Source organism: Dipodomys merriami, unplaced genomic scaffold (assembly GCF_024711535.1).
Source record: "Dipodomys merriami isolate MVZ:Mamm:240054 unplaced genomic scaffold, mDipMer1.0.p SCAF_894, whole genome shotgun sequence".
In the NCBI taxonomy this organism is placed as follows: domain Eukaryota; kingdom Metazoa; phylum Chordata; class Mammalia; order Rodentia; family Heteromyidae; genus Dipodomys; species Dipodomys merriami.
The window spans coordinates 175,805-189,835 of record NW_027206506.1 but is presented as its reverse complement, the minus strand read 5'-3'; the positions used below and the strand labels follow the sequence as shown (position 1 = coordinate 189,835).

At 39.7% G+C, this 14,031-nt stretch overlaps 1 long non-coding RNA gene across 1 annotated transcript; it reads right to left on the bottom strand.

Annotated features, from left to right (window-relative positions):
• Nucleotides 1–9,730: 9,730 nt before the first annotated feature.
• LOC138820521 (uncharacterized) lies at nucleotides 9,731–13,428 on the bottom strand. Its single transcript, XR_011369900.1, has 2 exons — nucleotides 13,371–13,428; nucleotides 9,731–9,887 (listed from the first exon to the last, which is right to left on the bottom strand). It is a non-coding gene; the product is annotated as an uncharacterized lncRNA (long non-coding RNA).
• Between the last annotated feature and the right edge of the window lie 603 nt (nucleotides 13,429–14,031).

The window sequence follows — 14,031 nt, the reverse complement described above, 5'->3', positions numbered from 1 at the left end:
ATCTAGGGATCCTAGGCCCAGAGGGCTTTCAGGAAGAAAAAAAAGTAGCCCAGCACAAAAAGTGGCAAGCTGCAGAGGGCTGAGGGTTTTCTATTTTTTTCTTTGCACAGTGGCCATCCTGTGTCTGAATAACATGGCTGCAAAGTGGACCTGACCTGCCATATCTGAAGGCTGGCGTGCTATCAGGGAATCCATAGGCCAACCTGTGAACCGGGTTCAAATCCCAGTACTGACACCTACCAATGGCAGGAGATCACAAGAGGCTCCTTCCTATGCATAGGAATACCAATTGAAAGACTAGTTCATGTTTCGGTCTAGTCTAAAATTGGATGCAATAATCCTAGGGCGCTGATTGATCTTAATTAATAGGTTATTATGCATGAAAAGAATAATATTCCTTCAATGGCGGTATAATAAATGCCTAAGAGTTGGTAGGAATGTCTTAGGTGTCATTCAATCATAGATAGATGGCTCTGGCACTCCTTACTAATATATGTGTATTTGTATACCACTCTCTGCCTATCCATGTATCACTGTTTTGGCCAAATCTGGAGCTGGATCTCAGCATCTGGGAACCACCTGACAGCTTCATTGCCTAGAGGCTGCAATGCTCACACTCTTCCATTCATGAATTGGGCTTGCTAAACGCTGAGTTCACATCTCAGCACTGCCAAAAATTTAATGTTGGAGTAAGAAGCCAAGTGTGACACATGTTTTCCTTTTCTGTGAGAGTCCTGGGTGTCAGGCATGATAGAGAACAAATTTACAAATCTGGATGCTGTGATAGGATGTAAACAATGTAATAAATGGTAGAGGGGTCATCAGAGTCAATGAAATAAATGGTAAATAAATTAATAAAACAAGAAATAATATGAATAACCACACCCAACAAAATATGGTCTGAGTAGCTGTATGGAAGTATAAATCATATCTTTAAAATGGATATAAAGAGTATGTTTTCCAGCCCTGAGGCTTGAATTCAGGCCTAGGGAACAGGTCTGACTTTTGTCTTCAAGCATGTTCAGATTTCCTTCCGTCATGGTGCTGCATATTTACCCAGACAGCGAGTTCAAATCCCAGGCCTGGCAGAAAAAAAATGTCATGAATTGCAAACCAGGGAGCTAATTTTTTTTTTAATTGAGGGCTATTGGAGAAGCCATAGTCCCACACAGCAACATAGGCCTACAGTTCGAATACAGTCATGCCACTTCCAGATAGTGGGAGATCCTATGAAATTCGTTCCCATCCACAGGAATAATGATGGAATATTATCAATGTCACAGTTGAATGACATACTCATGAATGATACTTGTACACAATTAGACTTCATGATTTCAGTCAGCTGATTGATTTTATTCAATATCTTATGAAACATTAAAAGAATATTATTTCTCACAGGGACGCAATAATTTCAGGACACTGATTTACTTAATACTTTATTAAACATAAAAATAATAACATTCATTTATTTATTTTTGTGGATCCTGGGGCCTGAACTCTGGGCCTGGGTGCTCTTCAGCTCAAGGCTAGTGCCCTATCCCATGGTTTCCCTTATTTGCAATAACTAGTATATGTCTAAGTAAAGCAGAAAAGGTCAGATAAAGTGATATTAGGGAAATGAACCCTAAGATATGTACTCAAATGTTTTTTTTTCTTTCATGCAATTGTTTCTAACACATTTATAAGTTTGTTTCTTTGTATGTCCCTCCCCCACAGTATAACCGCTGCTTTCACTGTACTTGATATCAGTATAATTTGTGGAGGGGAAGGAGAAAAAAATCGTTTAAATAGGAATACAGGTGGACCCATTGCAACAAAGAGATATACAAGTCGTGATGTCAAAAACGAAATTTACAACTTTGGTGTAAGGGGTGGTATGAGGGAGCAGGGAGGATTGGGTGGGGGTGCAGAGGGGAGGATGGGAAGGGATGGGAAGTGGAAACAAAGGAGGAAGCTACAGTGCTTGATAAAAAATGTACTCATTATCTTGCCCATGTAATTGTAACCCTCTGTACATTATTTTCACAATTAAAAAATATATTAATTACATGAAGGCATAATAAATACCCAAGAAATGATAGGAATGTAGTATATATAAGTGAACAATGGATATACATCTCTGACACTCTGTAAAGTTATATGTATTTATTAGTGTACTACAATCTGTGTGTCAATCTGTTCTTATTTTGTCAATCCCTGGTGCTCGATCTCAGATCCTGGGAACTATCAGCTCAATTTGTTCCAGGATGGCATGCTGACACACACGCATTCATGAATTTGGCCCTGTAGGCCTTGAGTTCAGATGCCATCATGCCCAAACAATGAATCATGCAGTAAGAAACTGATGGTGACACGTTTTCCTTTTCTATGAAAGTCCTGGGTGTCAGGTATAATTGGAATACATATGGAGATCTATATCCTATTTAATCAATGTAACCAATGTTCTATGTGCCATATTAGTCAATAAAATAAACAGTCAATACATATTGGGTCTTTGTTTGCACCCGAAAGATGGATGGGGCCCAAGGAAATGTAAGTGCGCCACTCACCCATTCCCCAGTCTCCCTTAGCTCAGGAGACATTCAGACACAGTGGGGAGTCAAGTCAAGCAAGAACTCGTTTATTACCACAAAGCAAGCACCTTTTAAAGGGAAAAATTGTGAGGTATGGAAGGGGAGGGAAAGGAACTAATCAATCACTGTAAAGGTCACACCCTATCATGCACCTAAGTTTTATCCAATCAGATTATAAGGTAAACAATTGGGTTGTGCCCACTCAACTTCCTCTCAGCACCATCATTGCTGCCCATGTGCCCCACAAATACATGAATAAAACAAAAATAAAATTAATAACTACACTGAATGCAATATGGAGTCAACCTATGTGTGTAAATATAAATCATATATTTAAAATGTACACAAATAGGATGTATTCTAGTACTGGGGATAGATTTCAGACGTAAGGAACAGACATGAATTTCTTGGCTTCAAGAAGGCTAGCTTCCCCTTCCCACACAGTGCAACAGTGTTACCCAGACCATGAGTTCCAATCCCAGTCCTAGCAGAAAAAATGGCACCTTTATACTATGTGACGCCCAATTCTTAGGTATTTCATTGTGCCTCCATTTAATGAACGTGATTGTTTAAATGCTTCATGAAATATTGAATAAATCGATTAGTGTCCTATAATGTAATTGTGTATAATTTTATCGTACAATTATTTAAGAGCTGCCCAATCAATCATAACATACATCATGTTCCATTGGTATTCATATAGATAGGAATGTGTTTCTAAGGATCTCTTTCCATTTGGAGTTGGCAGGACCAGGATTCGTACTGTGGGCTCCAGCTCCCACCATTTTAACTCAAGGATAGGGAACTCACTGGTCTGTCCAAGAATTCCAAGACCAATGATTAGGCAGGCACCAGTGGCTCTCAGCTGTCCTTATTGATGTTTACAAGGCTGTGATAGGAGGATCATAGTCAAATTCACACTAGGCAGGAAAGCCCTTCAGATCCCTGACCAACTTCAGTGCCAACAAAGCCAGAAGTAGAACTGTGTAACTCCAGTGGTAGAAGGATAGCACTGATTAAAAGCAGCTCACAACACACACACACACACACACACACACGCACACACACACACACACACACACACACACACACACACACACATACACACATTCACACACACTACAGTCTAATCATCAATCTGTTTATATATTGGCCATTCCTAGGGCTTGATCTCAGGTCCTCAAATTTGCCCGCCAACTTCTCTTGCATCAGACTGGTGTTCTAACATTTACCCACTCATGAAGTGGGCCTGCTAGGCACTGAGTTCAATTCACACAACTGCCAAAAACTTAATCCTGGTGGAAAGCCAGTTGTACCACTGGGTTTCTTTATTGGTGAAATTCCTGGGACTCCGGAATGATGTAGAATGCATAGGCAAATCTATGTCTTATGTAATAGGATACAAAAAATATTATATGTGTAATCATATTCACTAAAATATATAAGAAACAAAACACAAAATAAAATGAATACACTAACTGCAATATGCAGTAAAAATATGTAGGTCAATAAAATTCATATAATTAAAATATATACGAATATTATTTTTTCAAGTGCTAGGACTTGAATTCAGGCCCTAGAAACAGGCCTGAATTTCTTGTCTTCCATAATGGTGATCTTCCCCATCCCCCACAGTGCTGCAGATTTACCCAGACCCTGAGTTCAAATTCCAGGCCTGGCAGAAAAAATTGCATGAATTCCAAGCCAAGGAGCCTAATAATTTTTAAAATATTTTTAATGTATGTATGTATGTATGTATGTATGTATGTATGTATGTATGTATGTAGGTAGGTAGGTAGGTAGGTAGGTAGGTAGGTAAGTAGGTAGGTAGGTAGGTAGGTAGATAGGTATTTTTCTTTCATCATGCAGAGGGCTTGAACTCAGCTCATGGCAATTCTGCTTCAGCTTTGATCACTCTAGGCTGGGGTGCAGCCACTGGACCCACAGCCAAACCTGGGTTCCTGGGACCCAAAGACTGACAAGAAAAAAAATAATTAATGCAACACAGGAAAATAAAACTGGCAACTTGCCAATGGCTACCGGTTTTACATTTGTTTTCTTTACTAGGTGACCATCCTATGTCTGAATGACCCGGTTGAAGAATGTTGGTAACTTGGCATTGCTGAAGGCTGGCAGGCTCTCAGGGAAGCCATAGGCCAACATGGCAATATAGGCCCTGTGTTTGAAGCCGGGTCCTGACCCCTACCAATGGAAGGAGATCATAAGTGTCTCGTTCCTACTCATACGAATACCAATGGAAGATTATGAATGGCAAGGTTGAATTAGTTGTTTCTGAATACTACTATATAAATAGAGTGATTTTAGAAGGCCAATGGATTTTAATGAATATTTTTGACACATTCAAAGAATATTATTAATTACATGGACAAAATTGTTTCAGGACAGTGGTTGATTTAATCAATAATTAAGGATGAAAACAATACTATTAATTACATGGAGGTATACTAAATACCCAGGAATTGATAGGAATGTAGCCTATATAACTGAATAATGTATAGACATCTCTGGCACTCTATAAAAATCAATAATTATTTTTGTACTACCATCTGCATGTCAATCTGTTCTAATTTTGTCAACTCCTAGAGCTGGATCTCAAGTTCTGGAAATGCTTGTCAGCTCAATATGTCTCAGGCTGCCATGCTGACACTAATCCATTCATGAATTGGGCCTTGTAGGCTGTGACTTCAGATGCCAGCACTCACAAAAATTGAACCGTGCAGTAAGAAGCCCAAGGCGACACATGTTTTCCTTTTCTGTGAAAGTCCTGGGAATCAGGTGGGAAGTTTCATACATAGGCAAATCTATATCCTATGTAATAACTTTACTAAATATTTCATGTGTAATAACAGTCAATAAATGGTAAATAAATGAATAAAACAAAAAATAAAATGAATAAGTACACTAAGCACAATATGGGGTCAACATACGGGGTTCGATTTCAGGGCCTGGGAAGTGCTTGGCAACTGAATTGGCTAGAGGCTGCTGTGCTGACAGTCAGTCATTCATGAATCGAGCTTTCTAGGCCCTGTGTTAGATCCCACCACTGCCAAAAAATGTAATCTTGGAGTGAGAAGCCGAGCGTGACACCTGTTTTCTTTTTCTTTGAAAGTGCTCGGTGACAGGTAGGATGTATAATTCAGATGCAAATCTATATGTTATGTAATAGGATGTCATAAATGTAAAAAATGTCATAGGTGAAAGAGTTGTCTCTACAATAAATGAAAAACAGATTGAATTAGTAGTGAATCATTCTAGGATAAAATTAGAAATAAAAACTATAAGATGTGGATTAAGTTTAATATTTTATTAAGTATTACCAGAATAAAAATGTCATGGAAACATAAATACCAAATAATTGGTAGTAACACATGATGCATAATTTAATAATGTATAGACATCTGTCTCATTCTCTAAAATATGAAATTATGCGTATGGATGTATATAAATATGTGATAAACAATAATAGGCTATTGAGTAATTTAGTTAATGCTTTATTAATTGTTAACTGGGACACATCATTTAATGGAGACTTAATTTAATAAGTAATAATTTGTAGTTATATCTATAAAATAATAATATACAGACATCTTTCTGTGTATATAATGCTTATATATATCAATCTCTATCTATTTATACCTCGTTCACTCCTGGGGCTCGGTGGTTAAGTGCTCACCTAGTGAGCATGAACCCAGGGTTCGATTCTTCAGTGCCACATAAACAGAAAACCAAGAAGTTCTGCTGACTTTCAATCGATTTCTACCCTTGGGCACAAATGTTTAGGGACAGTGTCAAAGCCCTTACTCAAGCCCCAGGACTGCTGCCAAAAAAGAGGTACTACGTTCTAACTGCAACTATATAAGGACAGTACTTCAAATACCACATGACAGAACAAGCTAGGAGTCTGGTGCTGACAGCTGCCACCTAACCTGACTTAGCCAGATATAAACTGCTGCAACCCAGCTCCATGGGTACCGCCATCATCCTGGCTTACCCTGGCATACTCCCGATATCCTGGCCACTCTGGGGCTTTAAAACCTGGCGTGAAGTCTGATAGACTCTTTGAAATATGGCTCAAAGTGGTAGAGTTCTAGCCTTGTGCAAATGTTATCAGAACAATAATATCCCCAAACATTAAGCTCAAGCTCCATGACTAACCCCCCCCCCACAAAATAAAACATCCCACTAAACACTTAGGTGTGAACTTTTATGGTTTGTGAAATATTCCTCAAAGAATGGTGATATTGATTAGAGCACCCTAAGTCTAATGACAGCTTGTGGAACAGAGCTATGTGCTGAGTCCTCCATAAAGTACTCTGTGCTGAGTCCTGCACATGGTGCTATGTGCCTAGTCCTTCACAAGGTGCAGTGTACTGAGTCCTGCATTGGTGCTGGGTTCTGAGTCTTTCACAGGATACTGTGTGCTGAGTCATGCAAAGAGTGCCATGTGCTGTGTCCTTCACCAGGTGCATTATTTCATTGGATCCTTGTAAGATCTCCCCACTGAGATGATTATGCAGACAAGATTATTGAGGCTCATATATGTCTCCATGGGAAGGAGAAAATTATGTATTACTGAAGACTAGTGAGTTGTCCACTACAGACAATTGTTTGTTTTTTTTTTTGTCGGTCATGAATCTTGAAATAGGGGCCTAAGCTCTGACCCTTACCTCTTGGGCTCATGACTAGCATTCCACCACGTGGAGCCATGGACCCTCTTGCAGCAAAGGCCACAGCTTAGGGGTCTATAGCTGAGGTCTCTCATCCTGCCTTCTCAGGAAGCTGAGATCTGAGGATCTGGGTACCAAATTATCCCAGACACAAAAGGTCCCATTAGCCTATTATCTCCAATTCACTACTAAGAAACCTGAAGTGGAAGCTAGGTGCTTGTCACTCATGCGTGTCATCCTAGCTACTAAGGAGGATGAGATCTGAGGATAATAGTTCAAAGCCAGCCTGGACAGGAAAGTCCTTGAGACACTTAGCTCCAATGGACCACCAGAAAAGCTGAAGTGGCTTTTGGCTCAAGTGGTAGAGCACAAGACCTGAGCTGAAGAGCTCAAGAACAGCACCCAGGCCCAGACATCAACTCCTACAATAATAAAAAAGAAAGAAACAAACTAACAAACCTGAAGTATAGGGCTGAACAAACCTGAAGTATGGGTCAATAATGTTTCTTTCTTGCTTCTATAGCTCAAGAACCCTAAGAGCATTTAGAGTGCAAGTACTTCTCATCACCAAGGGAAACACAGAAGGATCTTGAACATCTGACCTTTCAGAAGTGGAAGTCAGAGTGTCATAGACTTTTCTGCCCTGGCTGGCTTCACCCTGTGATCCTCAGACCTCAGCCTCCTGAGCTAGGATGACGGGCCTGAACTACTGGTGTTCTGCTAGGTTTAGAACTGTGATGACCTTGACAATACAAGCCAATTGATTATCACAAAGGGCTTGGGGAGCATATTAAGCCTTTCAACATTGGACCTTTAAGAACCCTGTAGGGCACAAGATTACAATGATAGAGACTGAGAGGCAGGGCATGTGGATGTGTTACACTTGAACCTTAGCTCTGACTCCAATTTTGGTATACATCAGTGTTCATTTTCCAAAGGATGTTCTCATAATTAGCAAATAGGAAAAGTACCTTGATTCACCCTCACTTTTTTTTCCCAATTGTGTGTCTTGAACTCAAGTTTGGGCACTGTCCTTTAGACCCGCAGGTCAAGGCGAACACTCAGCCACTTGAGCCACAGTGCCACATGGGGTCTTTTCATGGTCCACTGGAGATAAGGGTCTAACAGGCTTTCCTTGATTTGCTGTCTTTGAACTGTGGTCTTCAGGTCTCAGCCTCCTGAGAAGCTAGAGTTCCATGTGTGAGCCACTGACATTTTTTCTATTGTTTTTGGCAGTCCTTGGGATTGATCTTAAGGCCTGGGTACTGTCTCTGAGCTCCTTTTCCTCAAGGTTAGCCACTTAGGCTACTCCACAGCTTCTGGCTTTTTCTGAGTATGTGGCACTGAGGATTAAAACCTGGCATTCATGCATGCTAAGCGAGCTCTTTACCACTAAGCCACATTTCTAGCCCCACTCTTACAATTGTATCCCTCACTTGCTTATCCTCAGGAAAAGGTTTCTGACTATAAATCGTTTAAAGAAATCCCAATAGGAAGATGTCCAAAGATTGTACAAAGCTCATACTTGGGATAAACTCTAAACATGTGGAGACTGTGACAAATGCTTCCATTTAATTATATATTATGTTTCAACACTTAATAAAATATTAATAAAAATGAGTCAATATCCTAAAGTATTGTGTAGAATTTTATTATAGATGTGCAAATTGTAATAAATATTATGTGTATAGTAATACTAAATACAATAATCAATCAATAAATGAATAAAAGAAAAACAAAATACAAAATCAATAATAAAAATAATAATGTGAAATTAACTTACATATTTAAGTGTATATCATATATTAAACATGTATAGAAACATTTTTTCCATTGCAGAGCCTTCATTCAGGCCCTGGGAACTCTAGCCTGAATTTCTTTTCCTCAAGGACGGTGAGCTTCGCCTTCACCCACGGTATAAAAGACTTACCTGGACAGTGATCCCAAATCCTAACAATGGCAGAAATACTGGCCCCAGTTCCAAGAGAGTGACTTCTTTTTTTTAATGGATGCAGATATGTTTACTCAGTTCCATACTGAACATTTAAAAAAAAGCAGTGTGGAATTTGTACAACTATTCAAACATCCTTCCTTACCTCTAAAGTGCTTCTCTGAGAAAGACATTGTTTCTCTTTCTTTGTACTTTTTTATTGCAAAAATGTTTTACAGAGGGGTTACAGTTACAGGAGCAAGGTAATGAGTACATTTCCTATTGAGCATTGTTGACTCCTTTGTTTTCCCCCTACCATCCCTTCCCTCCCATCTCCACAACTACTTCACCCTGCCGAGGTCAGTGACTTAGCTTTTCTTTTGTGGTTGGCATGGGGTTTGAACTCAAGTAGTGGCAACTTTCCCTCACATTGCTACAAATTTACCAACACCCTGAGTTCAAATCCCAAGCTAGAAAAGAAAACTGGCAGAAATTCCAAACCAGGGAGTTTTATTTTTTATTTAGTTAAATAATTAATATTTTTATTTTTATTTTTTTTAGCCATCCATGACACTTGAACTCAGGTCGTGTAAACACTTCCTCAGCTTGGATCTCCCTAGGCTGGGGTGCAGTCTCCAGATGCATAGCCGATCCTGAGATCCTAGGCCAGAGGGCTTGCAGGAAGAAAAAAAAAAGCTGGAAAGCACTAAAAGTGGTGAGCTGCCGAGGGCTGGCATTTTATGATTTTTTGGGGGCATGGTGACCATCCTGGGTCTGAATGATATGGCTGCAAAGTAGACCTGACCTACCACTTCTGATTCTGATGAGCTATCAGTGAAGCCAGCCAGAAGGCTTGCAGGAAGAAAAAAAAAGCTGGAAAGCACTAAAAGTGGTGAGCTGCCGAGGGCTGGCATTTTATGATTTTTTTGGGGCATGGTGACCATCCTGGGTCTGAATGATATGGCTGCAAAGTAGACCTGACCTACCACTTCTGATTCTGATGAGCTATCAGTGAAGCCATAGGCCAATCTGTCAACATAAGTCCTGGGTTCAAATCCCAGTCCTGACACCAATGGCAGGAGATCACAAGAGACTCATTCCTATGCATGGGAATACCAATTGAATGAGTAGTTCATGCTTTCATCTAGTCTAAAATTGGATGAAATAGTCCTAGAATGCTGATTGATCTTACCGTATAGTTTATTAAGCATGAAAAGAATAATATTCCTTCAATGGTGGTATAATAAATACCTCAGAGTTGGAAGGAATGTAGTAGGTGTCATTCAATCATAGATAGACGGCTCTGGCACTCTTTAACAATATATAATTATTTGTATACCACCGTCTGCCTATCCATGTATCGCTGTTTTGGCCAAACATGGGGGTCAATCTCAGTACCTGGGAACCACTTGACAGCTTCATTGGCTAGAGCTCCCATGCTCAAACTCACCCATTCATGAATTGGGCCTGCTAGGCACTGAGTTCAGATTCTCACATTGCCAGGCATGATGGAGAACACATCTAAAATCTAGATTCTATGTGATAGGATGTAAACAATGTAATAAATTGTAGAGGTGTCATCAGTCAATTAAATAAATGGTAAATAAATGAATAAAATGAGAAATAAAATTTATAAACGCACCAAACACAATATGGACTGAACATCTGAACGGAAGTATAAATCCTATCATTAATATATATATATATATATATATGTACATATATATATAAGAAGTATTATATATATATATATATATATATATATATATATATATATGAAGTATCTTTTCCAGGAATAAGTTTTGAATTCAGTCCCCCTAGGAGGAAGGAATGGCGGGAGATCCTGAGATACTCGTTTCTGGACCTAGGAAGAGCCACGGCATGCGACTGATCTCATCCTTGAATGAGTAGCTCGTGCATGATGTGAGTAGGAAATGATACATAAGACTCATGGGGTATAGATTATTTGTAAAGAAGAGGTGATGAAGCATGACAATAATCATCATATACATGAAATAGATGCTTAAGAAAAGATCCAAATATAGGTACTCACAGATTGGATTCTATCACAGGTCACCACAATCCTACTCTATACAAATATGTGCTTATTTGCATACTACCTTCAGCAAATGTATAGATGACTATTGTGCTCTCTACTCTCCCCCAAGGGGGGCTCAAACTCAGGTACTGGGAATGCCTAGCTCCTTTGTCACTCACAGGCTGGGGTGCTCATGTGGACCCATTCACCAATTGTGCCTGCTAGGCCCTGAGTTCAGATCCCAGACCTGCCAATAGATTCATCTTGATGTCAGAAGCCAATTGTTGCATCTATTTTCCTTTCCTGTGCAAGTATTGGGTGTCAGCTAGGATGCAGAATGATGGGCCACCCTGTGGTCCTGAGAATAAGTTGTTATCCATGTCAGCCCAGTTATATATGTCATCATATACATAGGAAAATACACAATACATCTATGAATAGCTTACAAAATAAACACAATAAGTACACTCAATGCACGATGCAGTCCACACATGGATGTGAGTATACATCCCATGTTTCAATGATGCATTGAGAACTATTTTTGCCTCCTTGTGTCTTTATCTCAGTTGCTGGGATGAGCCCATCTCCTTAGTGGATCACAGTCTGGTGTGATCACATGGACCGATTGGGCAGTTGGGCCTCCTAGGCCCCAAGTTCAAATCCCAACACTGCTAAAAATTCACCCTGATGTGAGAAGCCAGTCATTGCAACTGTTTTCTATTGCTGTGCAAATTCTGGGTCTCAGCCAGAATGACTACAGCAAACGCAAGATGCAGCCCACCCATGTTTGGAAATATAGATCCTTTGTTTAATTATGAACTTATGACTATATTGGCCTCCCAACAGGGCTCAATCTCAGGTCTCAGGAATGGCCTGGCTCCTTAGAGGCTCACAGGCTGCTGTGCTTAACATGACCCATTCACCAATTGGGCCTGATAGGCCTTGAGTTCAAATTCCAGCACTGCCAAAAGATTCATTCTGATGTGAGAAAACAAAGGTTGCATATGTTTTCCTGTTCTGTGAATATCCTGGGTCTCATCAATGATGGAGAATGCTATATAAGCAAATCTATAGCCATGAGAATAGGTTGTCATCCATGTCAGCACAGTTATATCTGTCACCATATTCAATAAAATGCACAAACATCCATGAATAAGACACAAAATAAAAATAATTACACTGAATGCAAGATGCATACCACTCCTGTAGGTAAAGAGAGATCCAATGTTTACAAAAGGTGGACTTGTGATTTTGTGCTGGGGCTTCAAATCAGACCCTAGACCAGGCCTGAAATTCTAGTCTTCAAGGATGGTGAGCTTCCCCTTCCCCCCAGTGCAACAGAGATACCCAGACCTGAGTTCAAATCCCAGCACTGACAAAAAATTCATCCTGATGTTAGAAGCCAGTTGTTGCACATGTTTTCCTCTCCTGTGAAAGTCCTGAGTCTCAACCAAGAAGGGGAATTCATAGGCAACCCTATAACCATAGGAACAGGTTGTCATCCATGTCAGCAAAGTTATACCTATCACCATATTAAGTGAAATAAACAATACCTCCATGTAATAGAGACAAAATAAAGAGAAGTCCACTAAACACAAGATGCCATTGACACATGAATATCAATATAGATTGTATGTTTAAATTATGAATTTATGACAATAGTGGACCACCTTGGGGATCAATGTCAGATCATGGGAATGGCCTAGATCCTTAGTTCACAGGTTAGTGTGTTCACCTTGACTTATTGGACAATTGGTCCTACAAGGCCCTGAGTTCAGATCCCAGTACTACAAACAAGTGGGTTGTAGAGTAAGAAGCCAAATGTGAAACTTGTTTTCCTTTTCTCTGAATATCCTGGGTGATCCTAGGAATCTTGGCATGGCGGAGAACATTTCTACAAATCTAGATGCTTTGTGATAGGATGTCATCAATGTAATAAACAGAATGGGTTTCATCATCATAGTACAATCAATGGTAAATAAATGAATAAAAGACAAATTTCAAGGAACAACCACACCAAACATGTATGTACTGAACACCTATAGGTAAGTATAAATCCTATCTTTACAATATATATAAATAGTATGTTTCCTGGGCTGGAGCTTGAATTGAGGACTAGTGAACAGGCCTGACTTTCTTACCTTCAAGTGCAGTGATCTTCCCCTTCATCCACATTGCTGCAGATTTACCCAGATCCTGAGTTCAAATCCAAAGCCTGTAAGAATAAACTGTGTGAACTGCAAGTCAGGGAGCTAAATTTTTTTTTTTACTTTTCTCAGTACAGGGCTTGAAGTCAGGTTGTGGCAACTCTGCCTCAGCTTCGATCACCCTAGGCCGGAGTGCAGCCACTAGATCTACAGCTGTTTCTGGGATCCTAGACCCCAGGTCTTGCAGGGAAAGAAATTCACAGAAACAATGTGGCCTTTTTATGTTTTCTTCCTTTGCTCGGTGACCCTCATGGGTCTGAATGACACTGTTGCAAAGGGTACTTCACCTTGCAATGCTGAAGGCTAGCAATCTATCTGGGAAGCCATAGGCCCACATGGCAACATAGGCCCTGATTTTGAATCCCCCTCCTAACACTTGAAAATGGTTCTCATCCATAGGAAGAACAATGGAATATTATCAATGTCAAGTTTCAATGAGTTGATCATGAATGATGCTCCTATAAAATTAGACAGTAACATTTCAGGAAGCTAACTGATTTTATTTAATATTAATGAAGCATAAAAAGAATATTATTACTTACAGGAACACAATAATTTCAGGACACTGATTTCATTAATAGTATAAGGATGAAAA